Below are 14,455 nucleotides of genomic sequence, written 5' to 3' on the forward strand. Positions count from 1 at the left end.
TCTAGTGAGGAGACCTGACTTCAGAGTGATTTGGGAGAGAGCGGTTAGTGAGCAGACAGAAGGAGGAAATGAGAATCTGGTGGAGCAGGCATTCTCTAACACTAAAATGTGTTGCCAAACTTTTATGCATGAATAATTGAAAGTATTGTTCTTTTAGCATGTAAAAGGCCATGCCTACATCTATCAATGTATTGCTTGGGGGATTGCTTTAGCTACCAATCTTGGTTCCAACTATTGGGCTGTGCATGTACTGCTCAACCATTGTCCTTCTGCTGTCTCTTCCAGGCCCCTTTGGTGCCACCATCATCCGGCCTTGCTCTGAGTTCCACAAGCCACTGCTGATAATCAGCCTTTACTTGCCAATTAACTAAATATCAGTTTTGGACAGCAGAACCCTTAGTGTGGCTAGATGTCTTTGGCCACAAAGGGGGCTGATAAGACAGAGCAGAAGGACCCGAAGAACACAGAGAACACGTAGGAGTGCAGTGCCAGAATGGCAGAAACCCAATTTCTGGAACAAGTATTCCAGTCCCTCCCTAGCTTGTTTCCTCCTGCATTCTGGTGGGTAGCTGTGGATGTGAGATTGGCGGAAGGGAAGGGGAGGGACCTCTTGTCAGCACTCTGCAATGTATTACAGGGGCAGGATTTCTCTGCACACTTTCCACTGATCTGAATGTGAACACAGATTTAATGTGACATCATTTTGTTTCTAAAAATGATTGCGGTGAATATCAAGTCACAAACAAAGAATTTTTTAAAATTTTTGTATGTAGTTTGAGATATAATTTGGGTAAATACACCTCCCTTTGGTGAATAATCTGCGAATAGTCCCTCACAAGGACATATTCTCTTTCGTTGTGAAAATATTTTTTGTCAGCAGAAGTTAAAGTACAAGGATAGTTTCCCAAAAAAATGTTCACCTGTACTTCCTTACTCCTTCTACAAGGGTTATAGTGCATGTTTGCCAGATGTAAGTATTACTCCAGAATGCCCAAAAAGTGACCAAAGGGCTACGTTTCTATATTGATGTGCATAAGTGCTATAGGAGAATCCTTTAGACAGGGCTGTGGATTTGGAGTCGGGGCAATTTTCGGGTACCTGGAGTCGGGAGAAAATGCACCGACTCCTAATGATTTAAACTGTAATTAAAATAGAAAATCTGATTTAATGTTGTATTTCTCAGATAATAGTTATCATAAATAATTTATATACACAGTAATAGCTCTGCTTAGTCCACAAAAATGAAATAAACCAATCCAAAAATAGCTACGGTACTTGTGCTGCTTCAATAAAGCAGCTCCCGTATTTTTAAAGTCAGATATACATATCTGATTGTGACTGTACAGTGTATATAATGTGTACACAGGATATATATATATATATATATATATATATATATATATATATATATATATATATATATATATATATATATATATATATATATATATATATATATATATATATATATATATATATATATATATATATATATATATATATATATATATATATATATATATATATATATATATATATATATATATATATATATATATACGTATATATATATATATATATATACACACATATATATGTATATATATATATATACATACATACATACATTCATTCATTCATTCATTCATTCATTCATTCATTCATTCATTCATTCATTCATTCATTCATTCATTCATTCACTCATTCACACATACACACATACACACATACACACATACACACATACACACATACACACATACACACATACACACATACACACATACATACATACATACATACATACATACATACACTAAATAACATTTATGCTGTAAGAATAAAACCTGACGTGTAGCTGTGTCACTAATAGAGATGGTCAATGAGGTGGAAATAATTCTGCGTTGATGCTGGTTCTCCTCCGCCACCTGGATCTTCTGCTATGACTCCTGGTAATTCAGCCAGTCAGCGCAGCCAGCCGCGTGCCGCTCTCACAGCCAGGAGTATTCTGCACCTGTGCAATAGTGCTGCACAGGTGTATGCTCCTGGAGGCGGAGTGTGTGCATGCGCACTACGCCAGACTGGCTCAAGTACCTGGACTCATAGCAGAAGATCCAGGTGGCGGAGAAGGACAGTGAGGGACTGATTAGCCTGAAGGAGGCTGGGGGAAGCCCCATGTATGTATAAATCTTTAATGTCATCTGTCTCCGGTTTATTTTGTTACACAGTAGTATAGGCCTGCACGATTTTAGGAAAAAATTGAACTGCAATTTTTTCTGTCAAAAATTGTGATTTTAGATTTTTTTCACGATTTTCTTTAAATCAAGCTTTAGCATTAAATTAACAATGTTCAGTAACATTTACAAAAATGCATTGACAGAAAATGACATCATACTATCAAATGGATAGTATGTCGTCATTTTCTGTCATGTTTATACATTTTACTGCACTGTGAATTTATCAAAACAAATAGCAGGTATTGATACAGTGGTGTGAAAAACTATTTGCCCCCTTCCTGATTTCTTATTCTTTTGCATGTTTGTCACACTTAAATGTTTCTGCTCATCAAAAACCGTTAACTATTAGTCAAAGATAACATAATTGAGCACAAAATGCAGTTTTAAATGATGGTTTTTATTATTTAGTGAGAAAAAAACATCAAAACCTACATGGCCCTGTGTGAAAAAGAAATTGCCCCCTGAACCTAATAACTGGTTGGGCCACCCTTAGCAGCAATAACTGCAATCAAGCGTCATGCCACAACATCTCAATAGGATTCAGGTCAGGACTTTGACTAGGCCACTCCAGTCTTCCTTTTGTTTTTCTTCAGCCATTCAGAGGTGAATTTGCTGGTGTGTTTTGGGTCATTGTCCTGCTGCAGCACCCAAGATCGCTTCAGCTTGAGTTAATGAACAGATGGCCGGACATTCTCCTTCAGGATTTTTTGGTAGACAGTATAATTCATGGTTCCATTTATCACAGTAAGCCTTCCAGGCCCTGAAGCAGCAAAACAACCCCAGACCATCACACTACCACCACCATATTTTACTGTTGGTATGATGTTCTTTTGCTGAAATGCTGTGTTACTTCTACGCCAGATGTAACGGGACACGCACCTTCCAAAAAGTTCAACTTTTGTCTCGTCGGTCCACAAGGTATTTTCCCAAAAGTCTTGGCAATCATTGAGATGTCTTTTAGCAAAATTGAAAAGAGCCTTAATGTTCTTTTTGCTTAAGTGATTTGCGCCTTGGATATCTGCCATGCAGGCCGTTTTTGCCCAGTCTCGTTCTTATGGTGGAGTCGTGAACACTGACCCTAATTGAGGCAAGTGAGGCCTGCAGTTCTTTAGATGTTGTCCTGGGGTCTTTTGTGGCCTCTCGGATGTGTTTTCTCTGCGCTCTTGGGGTAACTTTGGTCGGCCGGCCACTCCTGGGAAGGTTCATCACTGTTCCATGTTTTTGCCATTTGTGGATAATGGATCTCACTGTGGTTCACTGGAGTCCCAATGCTTTAGAAATGGCTTTATAACCTTTACCAGACTGATAGATCTCAATTACAGTACTTATGTTCTCATTTCTTCCTGAATTTCGTTGGATCTTGGCATGATGTCTAGCTTTTGAGGTGCTTTTGGTCTACTTCTCTGTGTCAGATGGCTCCTATTTAAGTGATTTCTTGATTGAAACAGGTGTGGCAGTAATCATGCCTGGGGGTGACTACAGAAATTGAACTCAGGTGTGATAAACCACAGTTAAGGCCTGTACACACTGAAAAACGCAAGCAAAATCGCAAGTGCATGCGTTTTTAAAGTGCATGTAGTTTTAAAAACGCGTGCGCTTTTGCCTGCGTTTTTTGTGCATTTGCGTTTTTCTTGTAATTGCTGATTGGCTAAAGAATCCTTTGTTTTTTTTCTAGTTTACATTTCAACAGGAATCAGGAGATTGCAGAGTCTTCTGGGATTCTGACTTCTGAAAAACGCAGGCAAAAACGCAAGCGCATGCGTTTTTCATGCGCTGCCCTTAAAAAAGCGCAGTAGGCACTGCGATTGCGTTTTTCTAAAAACGCATCGCACCAGTGTGTACAAGTCATCACGATTTTCATTCTTTTTCAAAAGACCTTGCGATTTTAAAAACGCAGCGCAAGCGCAGCAGTGTGTACAGGCCCTTAAGTTATTTTTTAACAAGGGGGGGGCAATCACTTTTTCACACAGGGCCAAGTAGATTTGGAGTTTTTTTTCTCACTAAATAATAAAAACCATCATTTAAAACTGCATTTTGTGTTTAATTATGTTATCTTTGACTAATAGTTAACGGTTTTTGATGAGCAGAAACATTTAAATGTGACAAACGTGCAAAAGAATAAGAAATCAGGAAGGGGGCAAATAGTTTTTCACACCACTGTAAATGCAAAGCTGAGTACCACAGCAGATCCTGGGCAATGGTTGGTGATCCAAGTTGTTTGCGTGACAGGATAGTGGAGAGGTAACCGATCCTGTGCAATTAGCAAATGTACAGCACACAGTGTGACCACGGGAGACAGTGTGTAAGTGCAGAACAGGAGATGTGCAGAACCTTCTCCTCCACAAGCAACATGCTGACCGCATTACACTACTTACTACCACTCACTCCTTCGGACCCGGAAGCATGCTGTGCGACCAACACAAACAATTTTACGCATGGAATGCTTAAAGTACGCATGAAAAAAAAGTCAGTTTCAGGATTAGGAAATCGCCTTATCGATTTTAAAACGATATATCGTCCAAACCTACAGTAGTACTATACTCTAAATATGCACTCCCCACAGAGCTGCAGGGAATCCACTGAGAATGTTGTGCACATTGGACACAAAGGCGTTGTCTATCACCCATAAACCTGGTTCAGATTGTACATGAAGAATGTGCAATAGAGGAGGAATAGCCTCATTCTCCTGCAGAGTACCTGCACATCACTCTTACATGTACCCACAGTTACATTGCCTAGGGTCTGATAGATGTTCTTTGTTCCTGCATTCTACAAGTACTCTTACCAAGGACTAGTTTTAGTCTATGACTAAAAGTATTAGAGGCTAGCTAGGTAACTGGTATTGTTTAAAAGGTGATAAATATGGCAGCCTTCATATCCCTCTCACTTCGGTTGTATTTTAAAATTCCTAAGCGTTGGCAGTTAAGAGATGCCTTTCATGTTACATAGTTTCAATCAAAAAATTGTAATATGCAAATTAGAGGAGTCTGAGTCGGTGGAATCCTAACCTGAGGAGTCGGTGGATTTTTGTACCAACTCCACAACCCTGCCTTTAGACTGCATTTCTCCCCTGCTGTAGACTATTTTTTTTTGTGGTATAATCCACACTACACACGTGTAACATATGTTATTTCAAAGCCTATTCAGTGTCCACGTTATGTACCCTTATTTGTCTACGTTATCCAGAAACTCAATACATTCAGCAGTAATGTAGCTAGAAATCGTGGTGCTCCATAGCGACATTTTGGTTTTCTCCATGATTAGAGCTTCATCACTTAACTTGGTCGCAGTTTATATGAGGAGAGGGGCACTGTAGCCATAGAGAAAGGGACACCTGGTGACTGTAGCTTACCAGTGAAGCCTGTGGAGGTGAGTCACTTCTCTCCTGCGCTTCAGTCATGCTATTCTGCATGGGGAAAGGGGGCGATCACATCTGGCCACCTATACTGCACCCCAGGTTTCCCACATGGATCTCCACGAGGCCCTCCGCTGACCCCCTTACCACCAATGGCTACTCACACTTGGCCTCCCTTGGCTGCAGGCTCCATAATAGTGGCTACCGTGATAATCCTACCCCAGTGACATACAGTGAGTTAGGATAACACAATTTATTAAAATGCAAAGATGCGAACATACCCATACAATACGGGCAGTGAGTTCACATGCAAAATTTATAAACAATGCAACATTCACCGAATTCATTCATGAATGTGTCCTTAAAGTGAACCCAAGGTGATAGTGATATAGAGGCTGCATATTGATTTCCTTTTAAACAATGCCTGCTGCCTGGCAGTCCTGCTTATTTTCTGACATCAGTAGTGTCTTGAGTCCATGCCTGAAACAAGCATGTGGCTGATCCTGTCAGACTTCAGGCAGCGCACTGTATCTGCATGCTTGTTCAGTGTCTATGGATAAAAGCATTAGAGAAACAGAATCCGAGGGGCAGCCAGGAAAATTGCATTGTTTAAAAAGGAATAAATATGGCAGCCTCCAATTCCCTCTCACCTCTGGTTCCCTTTAAAATACTTGCTGGAAGTCCTTTCACAAGCCACACCCGCAACTCAGACTTCTACAGCTGCAGGCTGTAATCTCAGATCTCCCTGTCTGTGCTCCATCCTCATTCAGTGTGAACAGCATGATATTACTGAACCAGGCATTTGATATGACCACTAAGGTGGTTGAGGATTTTTAGAATTCAGAAAAAGGCAATGTAGACACTGCGTTACAGTCTTTTTGAGATTACATGTTTTAGAATTGTGCATGAAAGTAATATACAGTACTTGTTACTGATTGAGGTTTACATAACATGCTGAAAAAATGAGCAGAAATACGAGGAAAAAAAGTTTATCTTCTTTACTCTGCGGCTAACACTATAATTTATTATGAGGAAGAGTACATCATGTGTTAGATGCAGAGAGGTCATGGAGCAGGTTAGGACAGCCTAACTTTCTGTATATGTAGTAAATTGTTGCTGTCGTGTTGTTCTGGCATGCACTCCTGTTGACTCTGTGCTAGAGCTGCTGGACATGGGCATTTCGTTTTCACAAACACATCTTATCTATATCCCTCTACTTGTTTTGGACAGTGCTATGATGGATAGCAGAGGTTAGAGAAGCACAATCCCAGACAGTGCTGAAATTGGCTCAACACTTACCCCATTTCATAGTCTGTGTGTGTCCATGGGTCGGGCGAAATTTCCCTAATTACAGAAAAACCAATGGTGGTCTGGGACTGAGAACAAAGACTGCAAGATTTTAGAAGTCAGTCTAACCAAACAAACAAAAGCACGATCAGGAGGATAGCTGTAAGCTCCAGTTAATGTGGGGAAAGAAACCTTCTAAAGTGCATTCTGTTTCACAACTTTCTTTGTTTTTTTTCCTTACATTTTTGGACATGTATGAGGGTATAGAAAGTCAGACTCTTTCTTACAAGATGTTTGCTGCTGTTATCATTTAGTCTCAGTTCAGGCAGTTTTTACATGCAATTTAATAGAGTGTTATTTTGAATGAATTAAGCATTGACTTCTGATGGAAATAAGTTCTGTGCAAGCCCACATTCACCTTTGCTTAACTGCTGACACCTTTATTTACTTTCACCAGAAAGCTATAGTATAAATTTGATCGAATAAACCCGGGGAATGGTAATGCATGTGGGAGAATCCAGGCAGGTGACTGTGTTTGTGCACTGTGTCAGATAATAAGACTTAGCTAGTTCTTGATGTGGGGGCAGTATTTGTACACCCCGCAGGACTTCATCTAAAGTCGAGGGGGCATAGTTACTCGTCTTCAGGTTTCTATGCATGCTGTGTGCACCTGTCATTGGTGAATGGGAACAAATGTTCCCAAAACCAATCTAAGTGCCTGATTCATGAATAATCAGTGCTGTAACGCAGGTCTTCCCAACCCTGTCCTTAAGTACCAACAACCGTGCATGTTTTGCAAAAAATCACAAATATTCACAGGTAAGGTATTAAGTGTCTCAACAAAGCTGATTACTGTACCTACCGCTGTGGATTTCCACAAAACATGCGCTGTTAGAGGTACATAAATAGACTCAGAGATGAGTCTCACTGCCGTTTTTTTACTTACCTGGGGGCTTCCTCCAGCCCCATAAGCATGGATATGTCTGCCGCCATCCTCCTCAGCGCCGTCGTTCTCCCGCAGTCAACTCCCAGTAAGCGGCTTAGTCAGACTCTGTCTGACTGAGTGACGTCAGCCGGGGCCTTCAGCACTTGCGCAGAAGGTCCGCCACTGACGTCACTGAGCTGCTTACCGGGGGTGATTGCGGCTGAACGGCAGCGCTGAGGGCGGCGAGGTACACATCCATGCTTATGGGGCTGGAGGAAGCCCCAGGTAAGTAAAAAAAAAACTGTAGTGAGGCTCATCTCTGAGTTTCTTTGACAGGGTTGGGAAGCCATGCTGTAACGAACAAAGTAAACTTTTCCTTTACTCTTCGCTTTGCCTTAGAATGCATCAGCATTCTAAGGCAGTCAACATCTGCCAAAAATAATATTGCAGGTACAAAAAAAAAAAATCTGTAAAAGGGCAACTGAAGTGAGAAGAATTTAGAGGCTGTCATATTTATTTACTTTCTAAACAATACAAGTTGCCTGGAAGCCCTGCTGGTCTATTTGGCTGCAGTATTGTCTGAATAACACCAGAAACAAGCATGCAGCTAATCTTCTCAGATCTGAGAATAATGTCAGAAATACCTGATATGTTGCATGCTTGATTAGGGTCTATGGCTGAAAGTATTAGAGGCAGAGGATCAGCAGGGCTGCCAGGCAACTGGTATTGCTTAAAAGGAAATAAATATGGCAGCCTCCATACCCCTCTCACTACAGTTGTCCTTTAATTCTTTCCATTCACCTCCATTCCATGAGGGTATATTATTATTATTTTTGCAAATTAGGTATTGCTAGGGTACAATGAGAAAACCAAAACACAAAATGGAAAATGTTCACCTTTATTAACAAATAAAATATTGTCGCCATACTAGGGACATAATTTAAAAGTTGTAATAACCTGGAACAAATGGGCAATGGATGAATGACAACTGGCTGAAACTAAATGCAGACAAAACTGAAGTCCTTCTGATAGGAGGGCAGAGCATGATAACAAAACAACTTAACTTGCAGTCTTCACCACTGGGAATAGGAGGCACGGATCTGCGCAGCTCTGATCATGTGCGTAGCCTGGGAGTTCTAATTGATTGGGATTTAAACTTCAGAACTCAAATCTCTGCTGTGGTGAAATCATCCTATTTTCACCTGAAGAACATTGCAAAAATCAAGCACCTCATACCCCCAGAAGATCTGCCAACCTTATGCTGGGAATACACGGTTCGTTTTTGCCTTCGTTTAAACCTTCGTTTCGATTGTGCCTTTTGTCCTTTTCGATCCCGAAATAATCAGTCATACGGTTAATATCACCACCCACGGTTTAGTTTTTTTTTCCGATTCTGATGGTTTCGTTTTTCCAATGATCGAAGGCTGCAAAGAAACGAAACGAAAATCCCTTTTTACAGGGACGGACTAGCAAAAACGAATGTATAATCGATCTGAACAGCCATCAAGCCTACCAATGGCTCGATTAGATGGATAAAGAGAGATAATATCAAACATGTTCGATCACTAGTCGTTCGTTTTTGGGGTCTATTAATCGAAACTATAATGAGATTATGACTATTTTCACATACGTTTTCAACACTCGATTCGTTTACCGAACGAATCGAAGGTTTAAACGAAGGCAAAAACGAACCGTGTATTCCCAGCATTAGTCCACGCCTTCATCACATCCCGACTGGACTACTGCAATGCTCTCTACACTGGCCTTCCAAAAAAGGTCTTGTACCGACTACAGCTGATACAGAATACTGCTGCCAGACTGCTAACCAACCAACCCCGTCATTGCCACATAATGCCAGTCCTGCACTCCCTTCACTGGCTACCTATAGAATGGAGGGTCCTATTCAAGATCGGCCTACTGACATTTAAATCCCTGAATAATTTAGGCCCTGGATACATGAAAGATATGTTGCAGCTGCGTAGCAATCCCCGCATTCTCAGATCAACAGGTTCTAATAATCTAGTCATACCCAGAGTCCACTTGGAAACTTTTGGTCCCAGAGCCTTCTGTCATGCTGCCCCTACGTTTTGGAACTCCTTACCTCAACAGATCAGGACAGCTCCATCCCTGGACGTGTTTAAATCCAGACTGAAAACCCACCTGTTCAGTTTGGCATTTGCAGAAATATAACTTTTGTTGTGTGAATACTTCATCCTACTAATTACTGAATCTGAGAGAGCCTAAGCGCTTTGAGTCCTATGGGAGAAAAGCGCTATAGAAATGTTATTGTATTGTATTGTATTAAATGTGTGGGTTTTATCTATAGTAGCACGTTTTATTTTAAAACTATAATGGCTAAAAACACAAATTATGATTTTCTTTTCAGTTTTATTCTTCCCGTTAAAATGCATATAAAATAAAATAATTCTTAGCAAAAAGTACCACCCAAAGAAAGCCCAATTTGTGACAAAAAAAATACAACATTGTATAGGCCATTTAAGTGTGATAAGTAGTGACAAAGTTATTGCCAAATGAATGGGAGGAGCACTGAAATGTGAAAACTACTCTTGTCCATAGGTGGAATACAACCTGTAGTGGTCAAGTAGTTAAAGTTAACCCGAAATGAAGCTAGGGTTAAAAAGGAAAGACTTACATAAGAAGAGGGAAGCCTCTGGCTCCTATAGAGCAGTGATGGCTAACCTTGGCACTCCAGCTGTGGTGGAACTACAAGTCCCATGAGGCATTGCAATACTCTGACAGCTCTAAGCATTACTCAGGGAGGCAGAGGCATGATGGGATTTGTAGTTTTGTCACAGCTGGAGTGCCAAGGTTATCCATCACTGCTATAGAGGCTTCCCAAGTTCTCCTTGCGCCAGGTGCCGTCGCCGGGATCCTTCTTAATATTGGGGCCACACTCCTCTTCTGGCATGAGCGAGGCCATGCCTGCGCAGTAGCACGGCTAATATGCATGTTGGTAATTTGGCAAAAAATGTAACTTATTACTACGGATAGTGTTGCAATTGTATTTCAGATAATGTACTTAAAAGTAGTGTAATCAGATTTGATTATCTAAAAAAAGAAAGATGAAAAAACTGTAATTTAGTATAGTGGGAATTCAAGTAGTGCTCCAGGGAGATTGGTACAGTAAATACAAAAAATACAATTTCATGTCTGTTTAAACTAATTTAGTTGCCAAAGGATTTGTCATTCTTTCCAGCCAGTCTTACAGTTCAGCAAGTAGCTATTGTAAAACTAATATTTAGGCTAAGCTCACACTGGTTGTGTTATGTAACGCCCACCCTACAGCGTGAAAATAATGCATCACCCACTCTGCATGTTATAATGTGCACAACGTTTCTTATCACATCTTATGCAGAGAAGCACTGTAGGAAGTGCATTTGGAAACCTGATCCGTTACAGCACAGATATGTAAACTTGCCCGTATAATTGTATGGGCAGTGTGTTCATATGTAGCAATATGCATCGTTTGAATCCACCATTAAAGGCTTATCTTTAGGAATCATAGTTTATAAAAGCGTCAGTAGAAGACTTCATCAAATTCTAAAGTTTCATTTACTTTATTCATGTGCAGCTCTGCATGGGAGGGACATTATAAATAAAGTAATTTTAGAGACATGGGGGGGGGGGTGTTATGGGGGGTCTTCAGGACTGCGGAATACTGGAGGACCCCAGCGATCCATCCATCAGTTTACTATTAGGTGGCACATTTGTCTATACTGTGTTAAATCATAATGGTGCACAGACATTGAGTAATAAAGGAGCAGCTGCCTAAAGCAGCCAGTCAGAATCCTTATTTCACTGCAGAGCTGAAACCTGATTGGTTGCTTGGTAAAGCTGTTCTACTGGTTCTCCTGTTTTCTGTACAACCTGCTTTGATTAATTAACCCTGGTGAAAGCTGCTGCAACACTGCTTGATTTCAGTTTCGTGCACACACTTGCAGCCAAAAACGTAATATTTCCTTATATCCAGTTCTTGCTCTGGTTGTGTTTGCAGAACTGTTATAGTACCTTTGTCAAATTTAATGAACGGTGCCTGGATGACCACAGGGCTTCAGATAGAGGTTTAGCGGTGGGCAGTTTCAAAGTCTCTTAAAGGACCACTATAGCCGAAAAAAGTTAGCAGTTAAAATATGACAGATCTTACAGGTTTTGGACTAGGCTATTCCCCATGTTCTCAGTATTTCTTTTATTCGTATTAACCTCCTGGGGGATACAATTATATCGCCCAGGAGGTGGCGCAGCACTATTTTTTAAAAATTTTTATTTTTTAAATCGTGTAGCGAGCCCAGGGCTCGCTACATGATAGCCGCTGTGCAGCGGCATCCCCCCACCCCCTCCGATCGCCTCCGGCAATCAAAGCAAACAGGAAATCCCGTTCAGAACGAGATTTCCTGTTTGGCTTCCCCCGTCGCCATGGCGACGATCGGGATGACGTCATCGACGTCAACGACGTTGTGACGTCAGAGGGAGTCCCGATCCACCCCTCAGCGCTGCCTGGCGCACAGTGTCTTGGGGGGGGGGGGGAGTGGCACGGCGGGTAGCGGCGAATCAGCGCGGAGCGGCGGCGATCGGTATATACACGCAGCTAGCAAAGTGCTAGCTGCATGCAACAAAAAACAAATTATGCAAATCGGCTCACCAGGGCCTGAGAAATCCTCTGTGGCGGCTTACCCCGAGCTCAGCTCGGGATTATCCCCCAGAGGGTTAAAAACATTCCCTGAACAGCAGTTGCTAAGTCTAACTGACAACATAGTGTGCAAGCGAGTAGAGAGGCTGGCTGGTCTCTTACTATTTTGGAACTTAGACTTAGCAATTGCCATTCAGGAAATGCTTTTGGAAACAAAGAAAACCCTGAAAATCCCCAATGAGGAGATGGACTATTCCAAAACCTGTCAGATCTGTCAAGTTTTAACTGCTTACTTTTTTTTTCCGCTATAGTGGTCCTTTAACCACTTCGGGTTGCAGGTTTTTACCCCTTAAGTTTCCTGACAATTATTTCATATTAGCTGTGTCACTAGTGATACAGCAATAACGTTTTATTGGTTTTTTTTTAGGACAAACTAGGCTTTCTTTTGGTAACCTTTTTTTCCAAATATTTTTTAATCTCACCGACACTTAATCAATGAAACTTAAGCGTAAACGCAAAAATTACGCATTTTTCCATGTTTTCCCCTTCCTAATTTTTACATGACAAGTGCCACAATTGTAAAACCTCTCAAGATACATTACTTGACTTGTGCCAGTTAAAACGATACCATACATGGCATATTTCGTCTCCAGTTTGGCTTGTAGTATACCATTATTGTTAGTCTGTGCGTCTGTAGCTATTGCATGCAATTGCTAGGGTGCACAGTTTGGGGACACCAGTGCTGTATAGATGCATTCCTAGGCCACAACATTTCGATTCATCTATATAGCATTGGGTCCCGAGCTGTCGCCCTAGTGATCGCATCCAATCGGTATGGGCAGCAGCCATTACAGGTGTCCACGAATCTTAAAACCAAGTATAGGGGACACAAGGGGTTTATTAGTGTGGTAGGGGTTAAAGCTTTTAAAAAAAAAAAAAAAAAAAAAAAAGCACTTTTTAATAGGCTCACTGTCACTTTAAAAAAAACACTTTTTTTCCACCAACTTTACAGGAAGGATTGCTGGTAGCAGCAATCATTCACTATCTGAAGAGTGCACAAGTGCCGGCGGCGCACACGTGCATGCGCAGGAGTGCACACGTGCATGCGCAGGGCACGTGAAGGGTGGCACTTTGCACTGGAAGTACCTTGTACATCCAGGAACACAGGGAGGCATAGATCTGAACGTACGAGGTACGTCCAAAATCGTCAAGAGGTTAAAAAGATGCATGGTACTAAATAGTTTCACTTTAACCACTTGCCGAGCGACCACTACCAATAGGCGGCAGCAAAGTGGCACCCCCAGGACCGCGTAACGCTGATCGGCGGTGGCACCTGGGGGACTAATTAGCCGGGGCTGGGGGGGGGGGACTAATTAGCCGGGGATCGCGCACAAGGATGCGCGCGCATCCGCCGGCATTAGGCTCCGCCCACCCGCTGGCCATTTAGAAGCGCCGACGGGTTGTAAACAGCCCGATCTCGCCATACAAAGTGTATTATACAGGCTGCCTCCTCCCCTGGTGGTCCCAGTGCTCGTGGGACCACCAGAGGAGGAGGCAGCTGTGCATGTAATCACACACACACTCGCTGATCCTGCCCCCTGATCACCCACAGCGCGCCTCAGACCCTCCCCCCCCGATCACCCCCTCGGAACACTGTTTGCACCCAACCACCCTTCAATCACCCCATGTCACTATCTGTCAATGCTATATTTTAGATTAGGTCCTAAACTTCCCCCTGGGGGCTCCTGAACACCCCCCCCCTCAGATCCTCCCCAGACCCCCCCCCCCCCGTGTACTATATGCATCTATTCTTCCCTGTAATCACCCACTGATCACCTGTCAATCACCCCCTGTCACCACCTGTCACTGCTACCCATCAGATCAGACCTAATCTGCCCCTTGCGGGCACCCAAACACCCGCCCACACCCTCAGATGGCCCTCAAACCCTCCCTGATCACCTCCCCAGTGCATTATTTACATCTGTTCTCCAGTCTAATCACCC

The 14,455-nt window shown here is 42.1% G+C and overlaps 1 protein-coding gene across 1 annotated transcript in view; it reads left to right on the forward strand.

The window, feature by feature from the left end:
• EXOC2 (exocyst complex component 2) overlaps positions 1 to 14,455 on the forward strand; it is a 290,595-nt gene that overhangs the window by 121,190 nt on the left and 154,950 nt on the right. The window lies entirely within an intron of this gene.

Source organism: Hyperolius riggenbachi, chromosome 5, assembly GCF_040937935.1.
Source record: "Hyperolius riggenbachi isolate aHypRig1 chromosome 5, aHypRig1.pri, whole genome shotgun sequence".
Classification (NCBI taxonomy): Eukaryota; Metazoa; Chordata; class Amphibia; order Anura; family Hyperoliidae; genus Hyperolius; species Hyperolius riggenbachi.